This window comes from Plodia interpunctella, chromosome Z, assembly GCF_027563975.2.
Source record: "Plodia interpunctella isolate USDA-ARS_2022_Savannah chromosome Z, ilPloInte3.2, whole genome shotgun sequence".
NCBI lineage: Eukaryota > Metazoa > Arthropoda > Insecta > Lepidoptera > Pyralidae > Plodia > Plodia interpunctella.
In genome coordinates, this window is record NC_071324.2 from 3,996,264 (window position 1) to 4,022,492 (window position 26,229).

Here is a 26,229-nt window from a genome sequence, read left to right on the forward strand (position 1 = left end):
CATTTAGGCATGCTAAGCAAATAAAATATGTTACCTGGTTTAAAATATTTCATTTATTCATCTTTTACATGAACCTGTACAGTATAAACGTAGGTGTTTCCAATATTATTAGTCAGGCAGGTACATAAACCCAATAATACCCTTGTCAGGTATTGCGAAAACAAATTAAGAGTTATCCAATTAATGAGTTCTATATTTTTAAATAAATTGAATAACAATATGTCCATTGACACTTTTCTTAATAGATACTTTGTTCTGGTATCTTTATTCAATCTTTATCTTTATATATTATAAAACAAAGTCCTCTACAGCGTCTGTCTGTATGTTCGGGATAAACTCAAAAACGACTATACGTATTTTCATGCGGTTTTCACCAATAGATAGAGTAATAGGAAGGGTATAATTTATTATGTTTTTACCCGAGAGAAGCCGGGACTGGCAGCGAGCTTTTTTATAAATGCAAACACAATATCATAAACTTTATTTTGTAGCTGGCTGACATATTAAGCGGAAAAGCTTCGGACATTAGGTCTTCACACTTCGTATCAAATTTCCGTTCAATTTACAATTTTCATATCATGTAAAAGCGGCTTTTCGGGACTGAAAAGCCTCACTTTTCAAAAGAAAGTTGATAAAGCCTCTTGAAACGTAAAATCAAATCAAATAATTTATTCAGAAATTAGGCCTTCACAGGCACTTTTTCACGTCATGATAAAATAAATGTGGAATCGTTGGCTTACCCACATACAGATCACAATCATTAAATAGCCCTTTATTTTGCATGTGACATTTCTGATTACTTCAGTGGCATCAGACAACTTTGACGTTAAATTTCATTTCCGCGCTGTAATCGTTTAGTTAAAATGGTAATGTTTTTTGGCGTAATTGGCGATTTTCTGAACAGGTTACAGGTAACATCAAACTTGATTGGTGTAAGCTACGCTAAATCCAGTATATATTTATGTTTGTAATCAGAGATATTTATCGATTCTGGGTGTACGTGCCGTTGCGTTTTGTCCATTTAGTATACAAATTCTATGGATAAGTGGGTGTGAATAAAAAGTATACTTCAAGCTAAGGTATGTTTTGTCACTATCGCACTTAGGGTGAGTTGCACTTGATTTAACCGGCCATGTTGATTCAAAGCGTTGCGAGCCGCTGACGTTTAAATAATATGGCGTACTTTGCGTTTTTCTGTGCACGTTAAAGTTAATGTCAAAGTTGACGGTGCAACTCACTCTACATTACAATATTTAACATAGACAAAACGAGTACTTTTTTATGTTTGAAAAAATCCGAGCTCTGTGTATTGCACATAATTTTCGAAGTACCGCACTTGTCGTTCGTGCAGCATGTTTAACAAGTTACACACACACTGTGTGTTACTCTCAAGGGGGTATTAAACGCTACTGAAGTATACACTACTTTTCTCTTCTAACGCCTATGAAACGAGACCGCGCTTAGTTAGGTTTATGTGGTTAATGAGTTGATGTGATAATAGGTCGACGTTGTGAAGGAAATTGTAGGCAATAACTGGATAAAAATGGCCCAGGACAGAGATAGTTGATGTAGCCGGAAGGAGACCTGTACCCAGCAGTCGGTCACGGATGTTTGCAGATGATGATATAGTTAAGTTAAGTGGTTAGGATCATCCGCGTGTGATCGAAAGGTCTTAGGTTCGAATTCTACTCGTTTGCTACCAATCTGACTGATGTATTTTTCATATACACTTGTTTCTGGTGAAGGAATACATCGCGAGTAAACTTGCATACTACTTGATAGTTTAAGTTCACTAGTATGTATGCGATTACTTGCCACTTGACACGGTAGGTAGTCGTAAAAGTCATGTGAGACGCCTTTAGACGCCTTGAATAAAATTGATACCAGTGTTAGTAATTGACAAAATCGAAAATAAAAAGATTAATATTTTACCTGCTTTTATTTAGTTTCTCCGTCTTCCCGTCTTTACGTCTGTAAACAAGTCGTTCCAGCTAAACACCTAATTGCCCTTGTTATCCAATACACCTACTTATAAAATGTTATTTGTCCCGACCTTTAGATGTCAAATATAGAAAAATTGTGGGACGAAGCAAATAACAATTGAGAAAATATTTTTTTTCCCAATAAGTCGCAGATAATTGGAAGTCGCAAATAATTGGAACCTTCGGTACAGCTTTAATGATAATGCGCAATTATAACAGGCACGATGGTGTACACGTGATTTGCTCACAACGGAGAAACTTCTCAACGATTACCACACGGAGAAGACATTTTTGTCATATGTTGATTGTACAGGTTGATTGTAACAAGCATAGATTTAGAAAGGCGCGGCAGAAGAACCATCTTTTTCAATGACAACTGAAGACAAGAAAAGCTTGTGCCAAGTTGTCGTACGGTTAGAGTTAGGGATAGGCATATACATATTTATGAAAAAAAATTGCTAAAAACATTACATATAAATAAATTAACCTAGATACCATCTGAAAGGCGTCAACAACATATAAAGCAGCAATGTCTGAAAACTGGCCGAGCTGACTGACTTCTGGGCCTCAAAACCAACACTGTAACCGACAATTAATTTATTCGCATTGAGAGAAATTGCTTGATACTAATTTGTGATTTAAATTGTTTGAGCAAAATATAGTAAAATAAATATTTTCAAGGCATTTTTCCATTTTACAATACCATTTAAATATTCTTATTTTGAATATCATATCTGTGTAAAAAACTCCACTCCTTGTGTTCCGTTCAACGCTTAACATTATTATCAATAATATTGCCATATTGCATTTTATCAGTCTTGTGTCCGTCTCCGTTGTCGACGCGTTATATTAACTGCTACATTTGCTACGCAGCGTCTACGAACACCGTAGCGGGTCTACGAACAAAGCTACGACGCTTTTCGGTCTACGCTCTATCGGTTTCCACGCCGACTCGGTGTTTTAGGTAAGTGACAGTTGTTACTCACCTAGGACACGTGTCGCACTAATATGCAACCTCTAATAAGCACTCAGTGAGTTAGTAATCTATCTATTATATATATCTATATACATATAATAAAACTGTAAGTGGGCAACAAACATTTTTTTTAGGATTTTCTCTGTCTCTATGATTCTTCGAAAATCACGAAAAAACTAAAATTATGCGGTTTTTACAATTATATATTATGTATAGCGGAAGGTCTAACTTAAAATCTATTATAGGTTTCTTAGCGATATATTGCTTAGGTCCCGAGATATCGATAATAATAAGTAATGAGCTAGGTAAAGATAAACAACACTCCGGCATAGCCATTGCACCTCTCTCTTTGAACATTGTCCCAGTTTCTTGCTTAGACATTGAGCGTCGGAGCCCAGGGTCCTCTTTCCTACATTTTCGTGTTCACTTCGCGCGGTCGTCGATATACCTAGTTGTCAGACAATTTGGCTCAACTGCACCTACTACTCTTAAAAGTTATAGTTCTTAATATATTTTGCATTTCTTTCACGTAACTACCGTAGAACTCTATTTAAAATGTTCCCATTTCAAAGGCATAGTATAGTTATACAATTACTCTTATTTCACTTCTTGTTTTAACTCGCTACGATCTGATTAACGGTTTTACACATATTCTGAACCATTTGTTTTAGCGCCTAATGTTAGTTGGGATATCGATATACTTACTTGTATCTCGACGTTGTTTACATACAAATAGCGACGCGTACTACAGCGTTCCACAGGGCGTCAGGTTAGAACACATATTTCTCAGTTCAGAATATGCCGCGTTATTAAATTTTATATATAGAATGCAGTTTCTATAGGACTTCATTTTCTGAAAGCCCTAGGAGTTTATGATTTTTATATATTGATGATAATAGTCCCAGCCAGATTAAACCGGCTTCCTGGTAAACTCATAACTTGAGCTTACTTCACGTGGATATAGGACCTAATATTTACAAAGTTTAATATGAAATCTAATTTTCTGCCAGGATAACCTTAAGTTATGATTAAAAAGTTTGCAGAAAACTACCACCCCCGCCTTGGAGTGATTTCTTAATATGTTTTCATTTATTTACAGAAAGTACATATATCGTAGTTAAAATGTAGGTAAAATCGTGTATGAGTTTCCAGAATGTTCTGTGTAATCATTATAATTGATTTTTTCTTTTTGATTTTTTTTAGCGCAAGTACCAGACGGCTAATAGCGCGGTAGATCTTCATATTTTTGACATTATTACCTTTTCTCAAAATATTTTAATTCAAACCTGGAATCCTTTCGGTTCTCAGGCGGGCGTCTTTACCATTACACCGACCCTGTTTCAACTACTAACTTCTAACAAACATAGTTACCCTATACATACCTACACAGCAAGCTTAAATAAAAAAGCTTGGAAAGAAATAAATCTATTCAAGACCACCAGTTGAGGCAACCACTAGCAATTGAACATGCCACTAACTGTTGCTTAGGTCATCGCCCCCTCCGATCGCTTTCGACTTGACGCAGTAGGTCACTTTTGCAAAGTGACATAGTTAATAATTAGGTTTGGCATAAAGTTACCTTTGCAAAAAAAATCGTAATTTTCGTAAAATGTTATTATCGCTAAATGCCTTTCGATTATTTTTACATATAAAGAGATATAAAGCCTTGACGGTTTTAGGAAACAAGAGCATTCCCAAAGACGGTTGATGCTAAGCAGCCGACTAGACAAATCGAGACTTGAAAATTTTTAAATATTTTTTCGCTAACACCGCGCTACACGAATGAAATCAAGATTACGCGATGTTGAAAAAAAGGTTAAGTTAAGATTCCTAAAAAATATGATGATACAAATACTCATCCAATAAGTATACAAATAAATAAATAAAATAGAAATATAATAATCACAAGTTTTCATACTACTTAACTATTTTCATATTAATAGAAACCGTAACCTATTCGATCGAACATCAATATAAATCTATTTTTAAGATTTAAATGTGATAACATAACGGACAGACGGCGTGGAAGTACAATTATGTATATTTATTTAGTTATTATTAGTTTGTGGTAAGCTCGGGGTAATATTAGTAAGGTACACTGTATTGATTGGAACAGCTCCAGGTTGTTCAGTGTTTTTTAGTCACTGCTATTATTTAACAGGTGCTTTTCTAGCCACTATGAAAAATGTCTTCCTTCTAGAGCTAAATTAGTCATCAGCGATGGAATTTTACTTTGCGAAATCAGTTATGAAGCAAATCACCATTTATTTTACTTCATTGTTTGTAATACCAATGTTTAATGTACAAAAAACACATTTTAATTAAAGTACATACTGGACACATGCAAAATGAATTGTGAAAATATAAAAAGGAAAATATAATTTATTTACTACAAGTTCGCTTCCGCGGGAAAACATATCTTATGAGATTCAAAAACATAATATCTTTTTACTGGTACAGTAAGAAGTTACAATTAAGTTCTTAACATTATATACACTATATCACCAGCTAATCTTTAGTGTAGATAGTGTAGATATTGTTATATCGAGAGGCTCCAAGAGGAATACATTTAATCATTTCTCAAATTGTACCGGAAGATATTGACCGATGCTGCTTTAAATGGAACCGTTTGGGGCTATTTGAATGGCTGCTCTGAAAGGAATACCTGAAATGTTAGGTAAAGGCTGGGCAGTTATGAAGCTACGAGTTGTAGCCGACGTCGGGGTAATGACAAAACTTACCATTGTATATATTTTGTTAAGTATCTACCAGTTGCACTCCAAGTTTATATTATATGGAACTTGAGGTTCTGGGAGTTATTAACAATACTTTACTATCGAATGTGTTGTTAATTATGTTATTCAAAGGTTTTGTTTGGGTAAAACCATAATAAATTATTCACCCAAACCTTCCTAAGGAATCACACTATCTATTGGTGAAAATTAATATAAAAATGAAAATCCGTGCACTATTTTTTTTGGTTTATATCGCAAATAGATAGACAGACGTGAATATGTATATATTATATATATATATATATATATATATATATATATATATATATATATATATATATATATATATATATATATATATATATATTTCGAGCAAGATAGTAGACTGGTAGAGATATATATATACCAGTCTACCACCTTGCTCGAAAAATGAAAGATGGTGCGATAGACTTAGTTATTGAGTTAACCTTAAGTGTTTTCAGGCTTAATTAAGCTGATTATTATAATTTTAAGAAGACAATAACAACAAGTTAATATGATAGTATTTACTTTGGGGGTTATGAGTTTGATTTCAGATCTGGCCAAGGAGATAAGTTATAAGTTATTAATTTTCGATTAGAAGTTGTCTGGGATATTAGTTCTTTAGTTAGATCTTTTGACATAAAACAAGGTACATTGTGTCTGCATGTGTATCTCACTTTCAGCTATTTGTCATGTAAAAAGATCTTTCCTATTGGTTAAGCGTGTTTTGACAGCTAATTTTTGCATAGAATCAGTAGGGACTCCTACCTACTAATTCCATGAATTTTTATTCTGATTTCTCAATTTTCCATCGATTTCACCGTACATGACAGAAGATTTGACAAACCATATTTAAGTTTCAAGTGGTCAAGCCAAGAAGAAGTTTTGTTTCGTCAAGTATATTTTTATAGAGTAATCGGCAGTTTATTGTGTATTTATTTATGATTTTTTTATTGTTTTTCTACTGTGCACTTGTTTGTGGTCCATGTAAAGAAATAATTACGAATCATTAAGAAAATATAAAGTACCTTTAGAGATCATAATTATGTTTGTCATATTTTTACTAAATAAACCGTGAAATGAATTCGCGTCGAGAGTATTCCGTAGCTTGATTATCGTCATATTCGGTTTTATTTATTTTCGTGCGTCTATCTATATGTTTGACCTTCAGACTAGGTACCAATCAAGGTATGGAACTCCATGCTAGTACTGTGACTACTGAGGTACAGTAGGTAAACTACTAGACCGATGGGGCTGAAATTTAGCTACTATGATGTAGGTATCCGCTAAGAAAGGATTTTTGCAAATTTTATCCCTAGGAGAGTGAAGTGTAATGTATCTAATTATTTAAAAATATTATAATTTAATGTATCTTCATTAAAGTAGATACGAAGTAAGTAGCATTTAGGCCAAAAATCTAGACAGTGTAAAACAATAATCCATGTAATAAATTTTGAAAATCGCATTCCTGGGGTGAAATAGGGGATGAAAGTTTAATAATGAAATTTTTTCAACTTCTTTTTTTGAAGAGAGATGAAGAAGTCATTTATTTTCCACAGAACATCAATATACACACTATAAGTTATATTAGGAGGTGGACTGGAGCCTTAACTAGGTTAGACCTGTATTTCAGGCCTCCAGGTCATCCATCCGTGGATTTCTAGGTACGTAATAATAGAAGTTCAGGTTATTGAGTAAACATTTTTTTTCAGAGGTAAATGCCTGAGATTTTCCTGTGTGGTTATTAAAAACGGGGCATGAATCTCGTGGAAAATAAAACGGGTTACGTTATGGGAAACGGAAGTGGAACTTGTAGCAGGGAACCGGGACTGATATACGTAGCCGGAAACGTTACGGCACTTATTACAGGACGAGACACATAGAAGACGACGAAACGGAAATCGTAGTTGGTCACCGCAAATTTAAGTAAAGACGGGAGAAGATACGAATCAAATTTATACATTTTACCAGTGCTACAGAATATGCGCTAAAATAACTGAGATTTTACTTAAATTCTTCTTTTAGATGGGAAGTTCAAACGGACGTTAAGCAGCTTATTCTTCGCTCGCTTGAATTCCACTAAACGAAAGTCGACGATCGAAAGTATTTAGATCACATATACTTTTGATTTTATCAGTAAATTTGGAACTACAGGTTTCAATAAACTGCTGATTAATTTTATAAAAAAAATATGGTTGTTATGGATCAGTTGAAAAAGAAATGCTTTGTCAAATGAATACAAATTTGAGATTACTTTTACATTGCTTGACAAATCGTAAATAAATTTGGCGATTAAATCACGCTTAACCAATTGGTACCATCGTTATAGATACTTCACGAGTTAGTTACTAAATCGATGTGGTGACCACTTACCATCAGGTGGGCCGCATGCCTGATTGCCTCCTTGGTAGTATAACAAAAAACTTTATCGTTGATCAACATTAAAACAGAAAGTTTTTTACAAGTAATAACTTCTGTAACTTTTAGAATTAGAAGATCAAGCTTTGCTCGGGTGAGTGTAGACACGAGTAATTAATAACTTTTTAAGTGATGACATATTATCGCGATAAATTAATTGTCAAAATTAGGGAAGAGCTCGATGAGTTGTTAGTTCGCGCGCTTGACTTATGATAGTAGTTGTTATGACACTTTTGCGATGGTCTATCATTGGTCTATCATTGGTGGCCAAAAATGTATTTTCTCGAGTTTATTCTTTCTTGAAAAGACATGTTATCCAAAAGCGGCTATATTTGCAGTTGTTAAAACCACCTTTCAGCAATGGGCCGTCGTGGTGGGTCATGTCGTGCCTTTTCCATATGGAAGGCCAGTGCCCCAGCAGCAGTGGGAATATTAAAATGGCTGATTAAGAAACATGAATTATTACCCATCAAGTATCATTCACTTGTTTTTCAAGAGAACTGTCAACGGTTTCAAGTTCTGATGAACTGAATCACTTGGCGGCGATTGTTATTTAAATTAGTATTGTTTTACCTTTATTGCGGATCTGGTAAAAGGTGGTCCAGACGCAAGACAAATGAAAAGGATCTAAGGATCTAAGTGAATCTGAGTCACGTGTCATCGATCGCATAGGCAAGGATAATGAGAGATGAATTGTTAAAGGTTCCTAGCGTTTTGGCAGTGCGGTGTGGGCGGGCGCGGCGGCGTATTAGACCGGGGGGTAAGAGGAGGTCGATAGCAGTGTGTTTCGAGCTCCCGTGGCGAACAGTCGTGTCGTTCGCAAAGAGCCCGCTCTCTTCCACGCTTTCGACGCGCCACTCTCGACTCGCTGTTACTACGAATACACAAGGTCAGCGTGAGTATCACTTTTTCAGCTTTTGTCAGGAAATTTTATTTTTATTTTTTTCATTTATTTTGTTATTATATATTGCTGTCATTTATTTATTTTTATTTAACGCTTTAAATTCTTTAATAATTTGCTCGTTGGCTGGCTGGCGGAAATATTTTTTCAGGTGCTACGAATTTTTTACGTGAAAAATATTACGGAATTGTATTTTTTGTGACACCAATTTTATTTCTTTGCTGATAAAATAAATTCTAAAGTGGTTTTATGAATACAGCTAAATTAATTTGAATGGTTTGTTGATAGAACGATTTGCTATATTTACGTAATTCTATTTTTAGTCTTTTGAAGATTTAGGGTAAACGCGAGGTTCTTTTGTCGAGGTTTTACTATGGAAAATATACAATACAAACTTATTTTGGTAAAAAACTTTTGTGAAAAGTGTCTCATTTTTATTAGCAAATGAATAAATTTGGTGCGAATATAAATTTGGATTTATTTATCGATATTACTTTTGAGGTTATAAAATGTTACGTACTCTGAAGATGTCTGTTATTTCAGCGCTGTGGCGACGATATTTTATTACTTAAGCAGATTTTTCAACGGATTTTGTGTATTGTACCTTTGTATTTTTATGCGCGACATAATTTAAATGTAGATATACGTACGTCTTTAAATTGAAAATATATGAAGGCTTGACTCAAAAATCAACAATTTTATTACATATGACGACTTAAATATGAACAAAAAATATTCTGTATTAAAATATACTTTTTATATTTTATTAAAGAATTTAGACGTAGGTAATTATTCTTATATTTGAAATATATATTAATTAATAAAAATTAACATTTAGGTTAATGACAGAAATTTGTACGGTGTTTAAACGGCTATAACTTATTTTCTTATACATTCGTTACGGAAATTAAATTTTGACTTCATCACATTGTACCATAAAATGATAGTTATGAGAAATTATGTTATCCACGTCATTTCCCATAACTATTCAATTAAAATCCGATATTAATAAAATATTGTATTTTCCATTTAATTCAATATGCTACCTAATTACTATTTTCTGTATATGAAGTAATTACATGATCAATTATTGAAAATTTATTTTTTACTAGTTTTCGTAAAGCCTTCCGTAATTTTTTCTACTTTATTTTTCTTTCCATTTCTTGTCAAATACCATAAAATGGTCATTTCAGCCTTGTTCTTGGAATGATTAAACCAATTTTAATGTTGTCCAATATAATTTAGTATAAAGACGTTTTTCCCATGAATCCGTTTCATTGCTTTTTCGGCTGAGGCTGACTTCTACAAGTTGCAACCCAACAGGTGGCATCCTTCGCTCAGAATCTATTTGGCACGTTGTTTTGAATACATTTTAAAGCAATTTAAAAAATTATAATAATCGAAACCATTTAAATATAATGTTTTATTGGAAATTCAAGAGAAAAAGACTATTGAATTAATAATATTCCGGGTTTAAATGATTTTAAACTAAAAAATCGAAAAAAGGAAGGCATATTAAATTTTTCGAAAGTTCAAAGAATATTTCTGCAAATTTGAAAATCGAATTCTTATATCATCTGTACCTATACCGACTTTTAATTTTTTTTTGCATAACACTAGTTATTTCAACTTTGATAGCTTTTTGTACAAACAGATTTGGAATTTTTCGTTTTGTATTATGAAAATTGCGACGCTGCGCGAACTTCTCTTTGTGATTGTTCTAATTTTTGCTCGCGACATCGTATGCGCATACATAATTTAGGGAAATCTTTACTTGGTGATAAAGATCACCAAGTCCAAACTCCCCAAGAATAGCTAAAATTACTGAAGTACTTATCATATTTAACTAAGTACATATCATATTTTCAACCTCTACATTCAGTGAATTTCAGCTGTGCGTTGACTGTCAGTCAGGCGACGAACAGAAAAATTTTAATTAATTATTATATGATGTATGAATTCTTCGCCTAGGTCGCATAATGCGATTTAAAAACATTTATTGAAATAAATTATCTTTTTTTTTTGCTTTTATATTTATATTTTTGTTACTTTTTTGCGGCTTAGCATGCATACATTAATTAGAAAAAAAATGTACTCCGTATGACATGCACATAAAATCCAGGCATTATTATCCCGCGTCGCAAGACTTTATCCATTCCATTTCCCGCTACTAATAAATTAAGATTTTTTAGTTTACTTCCCTTACGTCCCGCGTTTTATGTCATCAAGTATACAATCTTTAAAGCCATTCACAAAATCTAAAGTTTCATGGGAACCCCATTTTATATTCAGAGATAAATAGATAGACAAACGGACAGAAAAACAGACAGACTAAAAGTGTGTATTTCAATAAAAAGCCAGTCAATATTGGTTACTTTAAGAGGGAGGTACCTAAAAATTGGGAATACATGTTTCACTCGTGCACCCAAACATTGTAGATGATAACGGACGATGTCGCAAATCGCAGCTGATTGATTGCTCACACATCCAACCTCGTTTAAGGATTTACGCGGGTTGCCCCGAATACCGTGGTAGGAGCCACATGACGTTGTCCATGAACAATGTCCAATTGTCCATGAAACAAGAAAATTATTTTTCATGAAATACATAAAGATAAAATTTATACTGGACGCTCGAGACAGAGTTGTAAATAAAAATAGAAGCATATTTCGTCGCTGCTCGTATATGAATTGACTGAATTGGAGATATTTGTGTCAAGTGGTTGAATCCTCGCGAGTATATTTAGTTATATTTTTACTTGAAATAGTGAAAACTCTTCCGTCGGGACCTATGTAGATGAATTTATTATCGGTTCCTATGCAAATAGATTCAATGCAATTCGAACGTTCGCGTCGTGTTATGATGTGTTTCCGCAGACCAAAAATTTTTCATTACTGTACCTATTTCTTTTTCTCATGCTACATTTTTCTAAAATAAATAAATAAGTTAATTTAAAAAATACTTAAAATAGAAACTGCCTGATAAATTTTTTGTTCTTCAATTATTAAAAAAAAAAACAATCAATTTAATTTAAAAAGATAAATCAAATTAAAACTGTATTGTGACACTATGTCTAATGATTTTTGGGTTAATTTTTTATTTTTATATTCCCAAAATGAAAATCATTAATTGCGCTTAAATTTGAATTAACGTAATTATAACGTGATACTCACTGATGAGGATGACAGAGTACAAAATCGACTTTGATCAATTTTCACTACGACACAGGAAAACCAAGTGTGGCGAACTGAGACATTGTTATTTGTTTTATATATAAACCTATATATATTTTTCTGTACCTTAAAAATATTTCATTTCCCTAGACTATTTTATTAATAACTCCGGTAAAGAAACTTATGACTCGACAAGGCCATTCCCAGCCAGAAAAACGATTCCCAGAAAGTTTATTAAAATATTGTTCGAGAATAACATCAACTTGAATTTATATTCATATATACGAAATTATATAACTCCGGCCAGTATAAAAAAGGTCTTGATTATCGTGATTGAAGAATGGAATGACAGAGAATGAAGTGGTTAGGTTCATTATTTTTTTATAATAAAAATCGAATATGTTTAGTTGCTTACTAGGTACTACTTCTCGCTTTCATTTGAGCATTTTCCTAGTTTCTCGGCCATGAAGTGTCGGAGCCCAGGATTTTCTACATTTTCTTTTTTTCTTCATTTCTTAGTTATATGACAATCGTTGATAACATCATACACTACTTGTGTCATTACTAAGCAGAAGCAGCATAGTCATATCATTAAATCAAAATCATCAATATATATAAAACTCTTCCGTTACTGAGTGACTGACTGATAGACAGACAACGTACAGCCGAAACTACTGGGAGTAGAAAGCTGAAATTTGGTGGTGGTTTGGAGGTTCCTAGGACAGTGTATGGAAGCACAAAGAAGGGATTTCCTGAAACGGATTTTACTCACATACGAAGTTGTGGGCTAAAGCTAGTTTAATTATAAAATCCACCCGCAGCGTTTGACATAATGCGATAAAATCTAAAAATAATTTACAAACGAACCGAGCTTTATCACTAAGGACGGAGAATTAATTCATTTCGAAATTAATGGCGAGGACAATGACATCCAGGAAATATATTTAACGTGTAATGATTTTATTAATTGAAAGATAATTAAGGATCTGTATTTTATTTCTAATATCAATCCTATTATCATTATGATAGTTATAAGTGTAACGGCGACTCAATATAATGCCATATTCGTATGACTAAATAAATAAATGTCAATCCATTATTGAAACTCTTACTCGGTCCAAGCATCCATATTTTCGCAGTGTACTATATTTACACACCAAAGCCCGAACGACATTGACCAAACGTTTCGCCCGCCATTCAAACGACTTCCAGCCTTCGTTTTTAAACTAATTTCCACAAATTCTTCAGAATAAGTATATTTTACTAAATTGGGGTGCACCAGTCAACTTTGACATTGACTTTAACCTCCGTATAATATAAATCCATATCCATATTTACCTAACCCATGTCAATATTAATTTGTAGTAACAACCCACTCTTAGTGACTTTTGCTAAAAAACTTTTATATTGCACTCTTTATTGATATCAATAGAACAACATAAAATAAGTACGGTCGCCTGCAACAGTCCTGTCATACTTTTGAAGGAAAAAAGTTCAAAAATATTAGTGGACTTTTGCAGCCGACTGTACATGATACTATTTCACTTAAAAAAATCAATTGAAAATGATTCTTTGCGAGTTTTTTTTTTACTTTTTACCATCTGAATTACTGTACCGGTATTAAGAATGACAAAGTGAACTTCGCCTATCTCTGTGACATCAGTAGGTACTCTCTACCTTACCTTGCCTTTTTTCAGAGTTAAGTCATAACTTATGATAATCTTGCAGCTCAGTAGATTTTCCTCGTTGTAAAATATAGTTGTGACCTGTGTAATCACCTTCCTAAAATTATTAGCTGTTGCCTGCGGTTTTGCTCGCAAAGCGCTGCTTCTGCTTATGTTACTCTTAGTTGCACCGTAAAATATTACGTTAACTTTAGCAGGTCACTGACGTATAATCAAAATGGCGTACTTTTGCGTTTTTCTAACGTTATACTCCTATAGTTAACTTATAGTGTATCGGTGTAGCAACCCGGCATCATGGCCGCTGTGCAAGGCGACCGGCCGCTACTGAAGTCTGTATACAATGGTCGAAAAAATATTTCTATGGGTATATAAATCTTTTTTTTTTATTAGCCTGTTGATGAGTCCCGCTGTTGGGCAAAGGCCTCTCCTCTCATTTTCCATAAATACCCCCACCCCCACTTAATTATATAATTGTGATAAATCCTATACTGTCCATATCCAGTAATTTCTCATTTGAGTTGACATAAAAGTATCTTTATTTTCAATGACATCACATGTTTCTAATAATAGGCTTTGAATAATACGGTCCAGTGATGCTCGCTCGAAGTCCTAACTGAGCTACAAATGCAATAAGGCTGCGTGATGGGACAACATACGTGCCTTTTGAGCTCGTATGACCTGTGCTGTCGACGAAATCCTATCCTACTTTATTGTTACTCTCTCACGCAATTTCGACCGGAAGGATTATTAAGAAATTTGGTATACGAGTAGAATGTAACCTAGAACAATACTTTTACTCGAATACTTTTTATCTCGAAATGCCCACGGGAAGGAAGCCCCGGGGTTCACCTAGTATATAGGCATAGCGTCGCACAGTGCTACTTCGCTAAGTTAGTTCGTCGGGTCAGCTCTCAGGATAATAATATTTTTATCTGTCAGTCACCAGTCGTCTTGAGTAAATAACAAACCAGTAGGTACTTGTACAATAGAACCCCTATTATTATCCAGAGTCGAGCATGGCGAGTCTTTTCTCCGGGACTCGCCGAATATATAATAGGTATCAGAAACGAATATAATTTATGATGACAGTTTTGATGTAAATCTGTGTATTATCAAGCAATTTTTGAAGTTTTTTTTCACATCAATAGTTTTATTTCAATTTCCGATCGGAAAGGGGTAGAGCCAGGTTGTCCCCACTCGTCTGTCTTAACCCCGCGTTGTATCATACAACTTTTGTTAGAGGAAATGCAATATGGCGTCCCTTTTTTATTTTTACTTCATGTTTTACATTATAGATTGGTGCTTGTATTCGCGGCTGTGATGCACCGCAGCCTGAGGTTAAACTTGCTACTATTGTGTTTAAACACTTCATCAGGTTTCATCGATCAGTACCTTAACCTTACTAATCCTTTACCATTAAACCCTCATTACAAACCCCTCGAATACGTGTGTTGACAGATAAGTTGCCGTCCAGGCGTAAACCGGGCGTAAATCTTCATGCCAACGTAAATGCATATTTGCGTGTGTCACGATCACTGAAAAACTAATTTATCAAACAACTCACATTATGATTAAATGTGCTATCTACCGACTATTAGGAAGTATTTGATTAAAATTTTCTTTGAATTATTTTTTCTCTCATTTCGAAAAAAACATTTTTTTTTTATCTATGGAAAAATTTTGATTTTACACCTTTTTGATTATAAAATCAATTGTAATCTAGCAATTATAAAATCATTTGGGGAAGAATCATGTTTTCCAAAGTATTTCTCAAGATTTAACAAAAAAACAATTCATATTTTTTGTGCGATATTAGGTATAAAAACGCACATAATTATGACAAAAAGTCAACAACAACAGAAAATGGAATTTCCAATATTTTTTTATTTAATTATATATTATGGACAAATCACGCACATTGAGTTACCCCAAAGTAAGTTCGAGACTTATGCTACTTATATGATTAACTTGAGTGCGATACAAAATGTTATAACATGTATATAAATATTTAAAAAGATAACTTTCCATATCGACGTGACTGGCATGTTGACTATTAGGCGACAGAGGTCGTCAATGTTTGACCTCTTGTTATGTAAAACAACAGAGGTGTAAAAATTAAGCCGGTAATGTCGAAAAATAAATTCATGTATATTGTTATAAAAAGCATAATATACCATGTTTGAATAAAAGGGGATTGTGGCGAATTTCGAAATTACCGTGATTGTATTACCGTTTGTTCCACAGGCAAGGCACTATATGGCACTATATTGTACAGTCTCCTTGACATTGCTCACATCGACCGCTGTTAACCAGTGTGACGACCGATATTCTGTGTAATACTCACTCTCAGCTCAGCTGACCAGCAAGCTGACAAATGGGCAGCAAGTAATAGGCGACTTGCGCTGCACAGCAAATTGCATCTTTCGTCTATAACGCTAATATCATTACAGAGACCTGCTATAACCAAACCACTTACTCCACAAAAACCAAAGCGCTTAGTGCAGGCACCTAGGTACCTTTTGCCATTAACACCTCTTTAGACTGTGATAGTAAATCTCAGTCTAAAGTAGTGTTAATTGCAACACCGTTAGATAATCAACGAAAGACCACGAGCGCGTATTTATGTCTCCGAGCGAAGCTCATCCGATTCTGTTTAACACATCACGTTAGTATTTCACGATCTTATGTTCTATTCTATTCTATTTTATTTTCTTGAGTGCAAACCTAAGTGAACATTTCGTAGAGTAGGAATTAATTAGTACTTATTAATTAGTATCCATTGTCTATATTAATATTCCGCAATAATAAATTTGTTACATTAATATACAAGGTTGGGGAATAAAATGGCTCAAAGATGAACATATAACTAATGCGATCTCTTATAAGAAAATGACGGTGCAATTAAATAGAACTATAATCCGAAATAAAACTTCCCTTCTATCACTTTTATGAACCCTTCTATCACAACTAAATCTAAAAAAAATCCATCAAACTAATATTCTCTTAATGTATTTCATTAATATTGGTTCGCCGACAAATTTTATTGGGTTATACAAATGATTTTTTTAGCAAGATTTTCCTCTTGTTTCGGTACAAAATGTATGAGTAGGTATAAGGATAAACGGAGCTTAATTGACTGAATGGGGCGATTTTCTCACCTTTTACAGAATTACTTTAGTGCCGACCGAGTCCAGAGGCAATGTTTTATGCACAGAATCAATTGCTTTTTTGTACACTCTTAAGATGTCGGATTTGTCCTCTGTGGAAAAATGAATGACTCGCAATAAACTGAATAAAATTATTATAGTAGGTAGACGAGTTTCATAGTAGTTTATTTTATAATAGACGAGTGTTGATACATTTTAAAAATAATTTATAATCTGATTGTAATTTTACGACCATCCATCTGCTTAACTATAACCCCATTGAAGAATGCTGTTGTTGCCTATCAAGGGTTTTAAAAATCCTTAATCACCTCATACGATAGATTGCCATATGTCTACATATAAAATATAAGTTGTAATTTCTACGCTTGTAGTAAACGAGCGTATGCTAAATAGAACGATATATAGTGCTCCACAGAGTGTGGTTAGTCCGATTTGGCTTTAACTACACCTAGAGGTATTTAACTGGTAACTGCGGCCAAATTGACGTCATGTAAATGGTTTCTGTTCATGCATAAATGTATTTCGATCATTCGTCTACACGTCGATTGAATTTGTTGATGAATGGTTTATATACTTTGAATAAAGCTGGCTTGATGACATGATAATAAAAGACAAAAGTAAAAAAGAAAAAAGAACACCTCCAATTTGGAATTCACAAAAATGTCATTTATATTTCCATTTACTGTTATCCAATAAAAAAATGTAACATGGCAATTAATTGGGAACGAATGATTGGATTTAATCTTTGTGCATATTTTGTACGTCGCAAAATTCGTTCACTTTTTTTTTTATGTACTAAGTTTTTTATTACATTTTTTATTTTTGTTTTATTAGAAATAAATTAAAATTAAAATATTTTCACGTGAAATTGCTGGCAGTCGCTAGAATAATAAGAAAATATGAGAATGTGAAAAGATGGAGTTCGTTGCGTCCTAATAGAACTCATGAACTTATTATTTTGAGAGATACACGCACGGGTAGAATATAACCTGGAATAACACATAGGGTACTTTTTATCCCGAAAACCCGTACTCGATCACGGAAGCAAAGCTCATTTACTATTAAACATATAAAGGCTCATATATAACTTAATTACTGTTATAGAGTACGTAGAATCCGAGCCGCTGTTAACACCATACAAATTTTCGAGGACATCTAAAATTTTAAAATCAAAAACCTTTTTTGTAACGTTAACAAATTCTCCAATAAAGCTACAAGCGAGATCCCACCGCAAAACGTGTGCCTACATAATTATTCTGACACTATTTACATTCACACAGCGTATGTTAAATTTAAGCTACTTGTGTTTTACTTAAGTAAATATTAACTTATAAACCACCGGTGAAACTGAAAATCCCATGAAGTCTCAGTGCTTTAAAAACATAGGTAAATAAATAATTTAGACAAAAAAAAATAAAAAATAAAATGTTTTGGCTTCTATTAGTCAAATAAAGACACCATAATTGATTTTCTCTAATATCTCCTATGTACAGTCATAACCCACTTACAGGTTTCATATAAGTTAGTGTAAATTATCACTCAAAGCTACTAAATGAAAAAAAAAATTCGATGGCGATATTAATTTTACAGGAACGATAATATTTGAGTAACATTATTGCAAAAGTAAGCGAAAAATCTATTAAAACAATGTTATTTGAACGCCTCCACCGTTAGATCGGGTATTCCGGAATAACTTCAGTCGTTTGCAACAAGTCTATATTGCTTTCCTTATCGATTCCCGTCCCCGGAACATTTCCCAACGAAATTAACTTGCAAGTCTCTTTTATAATGAAAAATATAGGAGGGAACAATGGAAACCTAGGTTCAGCGCGGATTGCTCATCACAAGTCAGGTTGAATCATTCTCTTCTTTTCTTTTCTAGTGTGTTAATTGCTAACACCGATGTCAGGGTTTATTCTAGTCGCCTGAGGGCATTTGACATGACATTTTTCGACTACTTACCGTGTCTAGTGTAGTGTGTGAGTGATGTCAACCAGTTAAACTGTCAACCAGTATGCAGGTTTCAACCCTTCAACGAACTACATACATGAATCAGATTGGTATTGAAACTTTTATGGCACGAATAGGATTCGAACCAGGACAATTCGATCACAGACAGACGGTCTCTAACCACTTGACCACCACCGCGGTTGAACCGTGAATTGATAGTATTTTTTTTATTAATGCTGATATCCGTAACTAACTAACTAACGTTACAATTTACTTAAAACTTTTAAGTCTACTCCGCAGTTAGTTTTGAGTAAATTTTAAAGTCGGCACTTTCAAAGTGCAGGTGAAGAACAAACAAAAATCTTCACTGCAGCCTTTTCTTGATAAAGTCAACTAACAAATGTGTGTCTTTTAACAAAATGCACAAACATATCATTATTATTTATCATCATTAACATTACATAGTATAAAATCAAGTCGCTCGCCGCCCTCTCTTTTATTCCCTATGCATGCTTAGATTTTAAACTACGCAACCCCCGATATGTTGTTTTATTTTAAATAAAACGAGTGATTCAAAAGGAATATTTAAATGTATATAACATGTTTGCACCCATGCAAAGCCGGAATTTCATAATTGTCAAAAAATTTGCTTATTAAAAGATATACTAAATTAAAATTATAGTTGATATGAGAATTCTGCAACATGCATGTGCCGAACATTCTCGCCAAGATAGTTAATAATTGCTCTGTAAGTTGCCATATTATGTGTGTGATCGGTGTCGTGCGATGCGCCGCGTCACAAACAGGACTTGATACTAGTATTGTCTGAACAGATGCGGTCTGACACAATGCCATCTCGCTTGATAGAATATCGCCTTTGTGTCGTTTCGAGTTCACTAAATGTGAATATTACGTGTGAACAATATGGAAACATGGCAGCTAAAAGGGCTTCGAACAAAACAGTTGTATTCACGTCCAAAATTCCATAAATTTTTAATTCTATTTACCAAACTTAACTCAAAGTTTCACGGAGTTTTGGACGTCAAACCTCCTAGAGAATGCTATTTGCCATTCTGCCAAGGCCTCTTACAATATCCAAGTGAGTATATGTACTGGTCATATTCTAGAGCAGAACCACACGATACCATGTGCACTACGTGCTTGTGTTATTAGTTTTACAAGTTCACACTTTAACAGGGAATATTTTCATCATGTTTATGACAAGAATAAACAAGCGTCGGTTACCGGTAGATGGAGTCGTATTAGATGAAGTCATATAGGACCTGCATATTCTCTATAAAATTTATTTCATATCTTTGCAAGCAATATGCTGAGAAAATGTGTACAGACGTAGCGTCTCGTAGCCAATGATATGTCGTAGCTTTGATCGTAGACCTGCTACGGCGCTCGTAGACACCGCGTAGCAAATATCAACGAACATAACGATGCGATGACGCGAACACAAGAATTTGATACAATATTCAATATGCGACATATCGATATTATTAACAATTTTTGAGACATTGAACTGAAATATTCTTCAATAGGTATATTGAGCGCCTTCTTTGAATGGTCGCCTTCTTTGATTTACATATAAATTCAGTACTGTGAAATATGAATAAACATTCTAAGTATATAACACTTAAAAACAATAATCTGTATTGAATTCAAAAGCTAATAACAAAGCATACGATAAAAAAATAACATGTATTTAGACACTGCGATATGAACTTGCCATTACTGAAACATTGTTTGCAATACTTGGTTTCTTAATTAGCTTCCCATCTAAGGAATAAATTGCTATAATTTGGTCTAGGGGCTCGATTTTCAACTTAAAAAAAAAAAAAGTTTAACACATTTTCTGCTTTCACACAAAATCACAAACCAAAAAGTTAATCTTTATGCATTAATCTATATATTTCAGTGGATTCGTAATATATGTCACATTTAAAAATGATTATGCCATAACTAGCATACTGTACAGTATAGTATATTACTTTAAGGCATTTTGTATGCTTTAAGAGATCCATAAAATATCTACCACAAACTTAAGATCAATTTTCAGTCCTTGGTTCTAATTTAGGTAAAAATTTAGGTAAATAGGTATTTAGTCCACCTAAAGACAAATATATATTTTTGCTATACCTATTAAATAACAAGTTCTGCATTGCGTATTAGTGATATCACGGCGCCCTACTTCAGTTAAACATGTGAAACATCTGAAAGTGACATTCGCCGTATACAATACATAACCCAGCTGGTATGAGTAGGTACTTTATAAAGCATTTGTTTACTGATAAATAAATTAGAACTGTCTTATCATAATATGGGATCCTAATGATATAGATACAGTACGTCTTGTCCCTGTACGAGGTAGACAGAGTCAACGGTTGAAAAATATTATCTTCTCGACAATTTTATATTTTGTATGCGCTCCCCGACCAGCATGAAACTCCCAATAAGTTCTTTAATGCCAGAATTTCATGAAATCTTTCACTATGTCGGCTAACGAGCTTGATTATAACCTCAAAGATACCTGTTTTGTTAATTCCATCTGTCTTTTCCTTTTGTTCAGCTCATTGAGCCCAAATTATCTCTTTATACTTCATGTGTGGCATTTGTGGCTATGTCCGCGTAGGGCCCGCATACAATATTATGCTATAACCCTTTATTGTACCTACACAGTAAAAATTTTGGTAAATTGCAAATTTATGTGCAAAAGGCGTCATTATCGCTGTTAGCATTTTCTTCAGTCATCAAAGATAAATATTTTTGTTTCGATGTTTTGGAAATAATTTGACAACCGAATGAATTTGAGTTCAAAGCATTGTATTGTATTGTATTATATTTCCAGAAAAAAGTCTTTACCTAACCAAGTTTATAAAAGAATGAGTTAAGTTTTTAAAGTCATTAATAGTAAGGAATCTTGTTGCGTGACTGAAGTTTACACGGCAATGTGTTGCATATTTATAATGAATTTGTTTTATGGTATTCGTACGGATAATTAAAAGTTCTTCATTGTTCTCTTTCCAATTTAATAAATTTGTTTGTTATTTGCACAAGAAACTTGTGTTCGGAATAGTTCGGAGATATTCAAGGATTGGATCGGGATAAGGAGTTCACACTATTGCTACCTTTAATATCTGTAAATCTTAATCTTATTATTGGCTCATTAAAAATTATTTATTATTAAAAAAATATTTATTATTTATTTGTGTTAAACTAAATGAAGTTATATTAGACTACATTTTGCGTGTTGGGTGCCTGAGTGCTGATCATATACTTACCACTAATTTAAATTCATAATCGCACATACATACTCTTATTATTATATATTATAATTAAGTACATTGATTAAAACCTTTTGTATGCTTAGAAATTTTGTTATTAGCAAAATGTTGTTTTCACTAAAACAAATAAAAAATAAATATCATTATCATCTTCAATGATTTTGTAATAAACTTAGATTTAGCGTTCAAATGATTTTTTATAAATGTGGTTGTGATTTAATTTTTTTTCCGAAATAATTACTAAATATTTCTATTTGTCCAAATTTGTTTGCTGCAAAATATTTTAGTTGATAGTTTATTTTAGTTGAGTTATTCAATTTATTTTAGTTGAAAGTTTTTCATAGAATCTGATAGAGCAACCAAATTAATAATTTCTGTTTGACTTGAATTCTGTTTAATAAATTCTGTAGTGAATAACTGTTTTATTTTATTACAATAAATACGCATCAACTATAATATTTACATAAAAACAAATCAATTTTGGTACCTGTTTTGAAGAATATCTGTAGCACGGACTTATATTAACCTGAGATTAACCTCAACGACGGGTGCGATTCGGTTTGGGATTTTAAAATAAATTTTATTATTTTATGATTTAATTATAAAAGTTGAATAACACCTACTTATCTTAACACAAGTCAGCAATTTTATCTAAGAGCGGAAGCAGGCGACATGCAGAGGACGCAGTCGACGACAGCCGCAGATTCGCTGTTTTCAATTAATTTCTATGAAACCAATTTTGCGCTAGTAAAATGTAGCCTGTTGCCAGCCGCAAAAGCTGTTCCATAGAATTACATATCAGTGGCAGTTTCACGACTTACCCACCTTCACTGAGCCCTTACACAAATTTTTAAGGTGTTGAAAAAAATTCACTACCTTCACACTTTATTTGTGTATAGAAAAACATCCCATTAGCCATTATATCTAAACGTCAGTTGCGCACAGGTAAAAGTCATTGTTAATATCGACTGGTGCAACTGACTCTAAATGTAAACGATTTTTTATGCGACATCTAACTCTGAAAGAATGAAATTCCAAGTTTCAACTTTTATGTGAGAGAGTAATTGTAGTCAAACAAAAACCGGCCTGAAAAATTGTATGAAAATCATGGAATTAGTAGGTACTCCGCATTCCATGATGAAAATCCATTGTTCTCTTGAGAGTTATATACTTAAATTATAACCCGGTCGAAATAAATGTGGACCTGCACATAAACGTCATTTAGACAGATCCAATATTTAATGACAGCAATAATGCAAACTGGCAGAAAGTAAATTTTTTTACACGCATTTATGTATTATAAATTAAATGTTATTCTATTTTTGAAGTGAAAACTTCTTGAGCGGCGTTGTGGACTTTTTGTGATGGGTAAAAAATGTTAAAACTCGCGTCAGGGACACGTGACCTGATTGAAATTTCGTAAGACGTCAAAAATGCACAACGTTAACATTCAAGTTTTCACTTCTGTCACTCCCGGAGTGCAACCCGTTTTTACTTATTATCGTTATTGTATATATTTTTTATCACTCGAAATAAAGTATAATTCACAACTCGTGTATTTGCGATCCAAGACGCTATGACACTCATTTATTTCTCGGTGAACAATGTATGATTGTAACTTTGGCCACTTAAATTCGACTTCCTTTGAGTTCGACTGTCATATTCACTTGAACTTTTCTCGGACTATCAGCGTCCAATCCACTTCACGAGTGGGACTCTCCAAACTACTCGTGTTCGTAAAAGGAAACCTGTCCAAACCTGTCCTGGGACAAACTTTTGCATCAATTTTATTGTACTTAAATTGTATTTTCTTTGGCAAATTATGCCAAGTTTATAGAAATAAAATTAGGACCATACAAAGCCGTTATAAATACAAAATAATACTATGTAAAAATATTTTTTGTATAAAGTACATAATTTTATGAAAAAATATTTTCACCGTTCTCATTGTTTATTAGAAATAGTGTTAGCGTGTGATTTTTTTATTTAGGGTTAGTTTAGGTTGAAATTTGACGTGGTTTTTAACTGGTGGGCCGCTGACGTTTAGATAAAATGTGCTAAAGTTAACATCAAGACCCGCATAATATTCAAGATACAAGTCTTCATTTCACTCCAAAGTTTGAATAAGAGAATGGTTCATAAATATCATCTCGGACCTGGAGCCATCATAAGCTGTTAGACGAGGCCAACAGGAGCGTGAAGGAAAACTGTTCTAAATAAATACTGCACACAATATTGTGCCTGGAATGGACTTGCAGATTTCAGTTTTTGTATTGGAAATTGTCTCACAGAAATATTACATCTTTCATAGGTTTACTCTAGGTTGCGCTCGGGGCAGTAACGTCGGGAAGCGCGAAGCGGTTTCATGTAAAAAATAAACCTAACAATTTCGATATTCGTCTTTAATTTTTACAACAGCCGCCTGCATTACGTCAACCCTCTTAAGGAATGCTACTATTGCTTCATATGACATTCACAGGAGGATATGGATAGGAGTGGTTTTATTCTGGACCAATCGTCATAAAGCAATATTACATTTACATAATATATGTACACTATATAAGTACTAGCTCCGCCCCGGAGCTTCCAGGTCACAACAATGCGTTCCGTAGATTTTGCGTGAAAGAGTAACAATAATACACACATTAGTAGGATTTCAGGACAAATTCAATTTGTATTGAAATCCTATTAAAATAACGCGAAACTTTATATTAGTAGTATTTCAGTACAAATTGAATTTACCAATATCCATTACATTATAAAATTCCCATTGGAAAACATCAATTATACTCAGTGTTAATTGGGATCCATCAATACCATTTTACACAAAGCCATTTTGTCAGATACTGAAAAAGTATCCCATTTGATGTAGCTAATGTTGAAATGTGTGTTGCATTTCCAGTTATATTTGAACATTTGTTCAAAGTTGGATATTCAATTGTAAACTAGATGTCAGGCGTCCTAGGTAAGCCATAAAAGCGCGATATTTATATATGTTTTTGTACATATTGTTATTTACTTATTTAAATATTGTATTCTCGTATTCATTGCGTGAATTCACAATGGTGAATAAATATTTTATGTACGTTAGTAATGAGTGTAGCACTATCGCATTAAGTGTAAACCTGTAAAAATGTACTTTCGTGTGGTTCCCGCTAAAAATAAAACTTCTTCGTATCCTTCTGTGGATATCATATAAGAATATTGAATAAAAAGACTTGACCGGAAAGGTAATAAATGCATTCCCAAAGAGGATTGACGTCGATCGCGAGGCAGGTCTAAATCACACACGGACGTCACACCCAAAAATGGAACCAACTCGACTACGATCAATCTTGAACTATTACGTCCTATTGATTGGTTGTTTATTTTAACAACGTTTAAACTGCACTTAAATAAAAATGCATTTTAAAATTGCCATTATTTCACAACATCAATTTAACCGAACCATAACTAACAGAATATAAGTAACACAGGCTTTTAAACAATACCACCGTTAAGTGGACCTGAATGAGCTTCAACTTGCAGTTAATTTATTCGATATACAGTGTAATAAAAAAATTACATTACCGTCCTCTGTTCAATTTGTTTCGTTGAAGGTTTTTTCATATAATATTCAAGCAGATATTTTATGACCTGTCATAATTTTTTTAAACCCTTCATTTTGTTTTATTGGTGATCGATTATATTTGTCAATATTGTGTTATATGTCTATAATACAATCGCATCTGTTTGTCTATTTTTGTTGCGAAAAACTCAAGAACCAGACGGATTTTTGTATAGATTACACCAATAGATGCGTGATTTTATATTGATTTTTAATAAGGTAACATAGCCTACGATATTACGAATTTTATTGTAAAATTTCATTTTAAATCTCTTTACAGTCAGAATGCTCAGTTTTGCAAATATTATACTTGTAAAATGTAAA

The 26,229-nt window shown here is 33.3% G+C and overlaps 1 protein-coding gene across 2 annotated transcripts in view; it reads left to right on the forward strand.

Moving 5' to 3' along the window:
* The first annotated feature begins 8,925 nt into the window (after window positions 1-8,925).
* LOC128683127 (uncharacterized protein) overlaps window positions 8,926-26,229 on the forward strand; it is a 99,427-nt gene continuing 82,123 nt past the window's right edge. Inside the window, exon 1 of one of the 2 annotated variants that reach the window (XM_053768399.1) lies at window positions 8,926-9,027. The gene's annotated coding sequence lies outside the window, so the exon portion shown is untranslated. The remainder of the gene's footprint in view (window positions 9,028-26,229) is intronic. The other variant, XM_053768398.2, reaches the window with a different exon arrangement.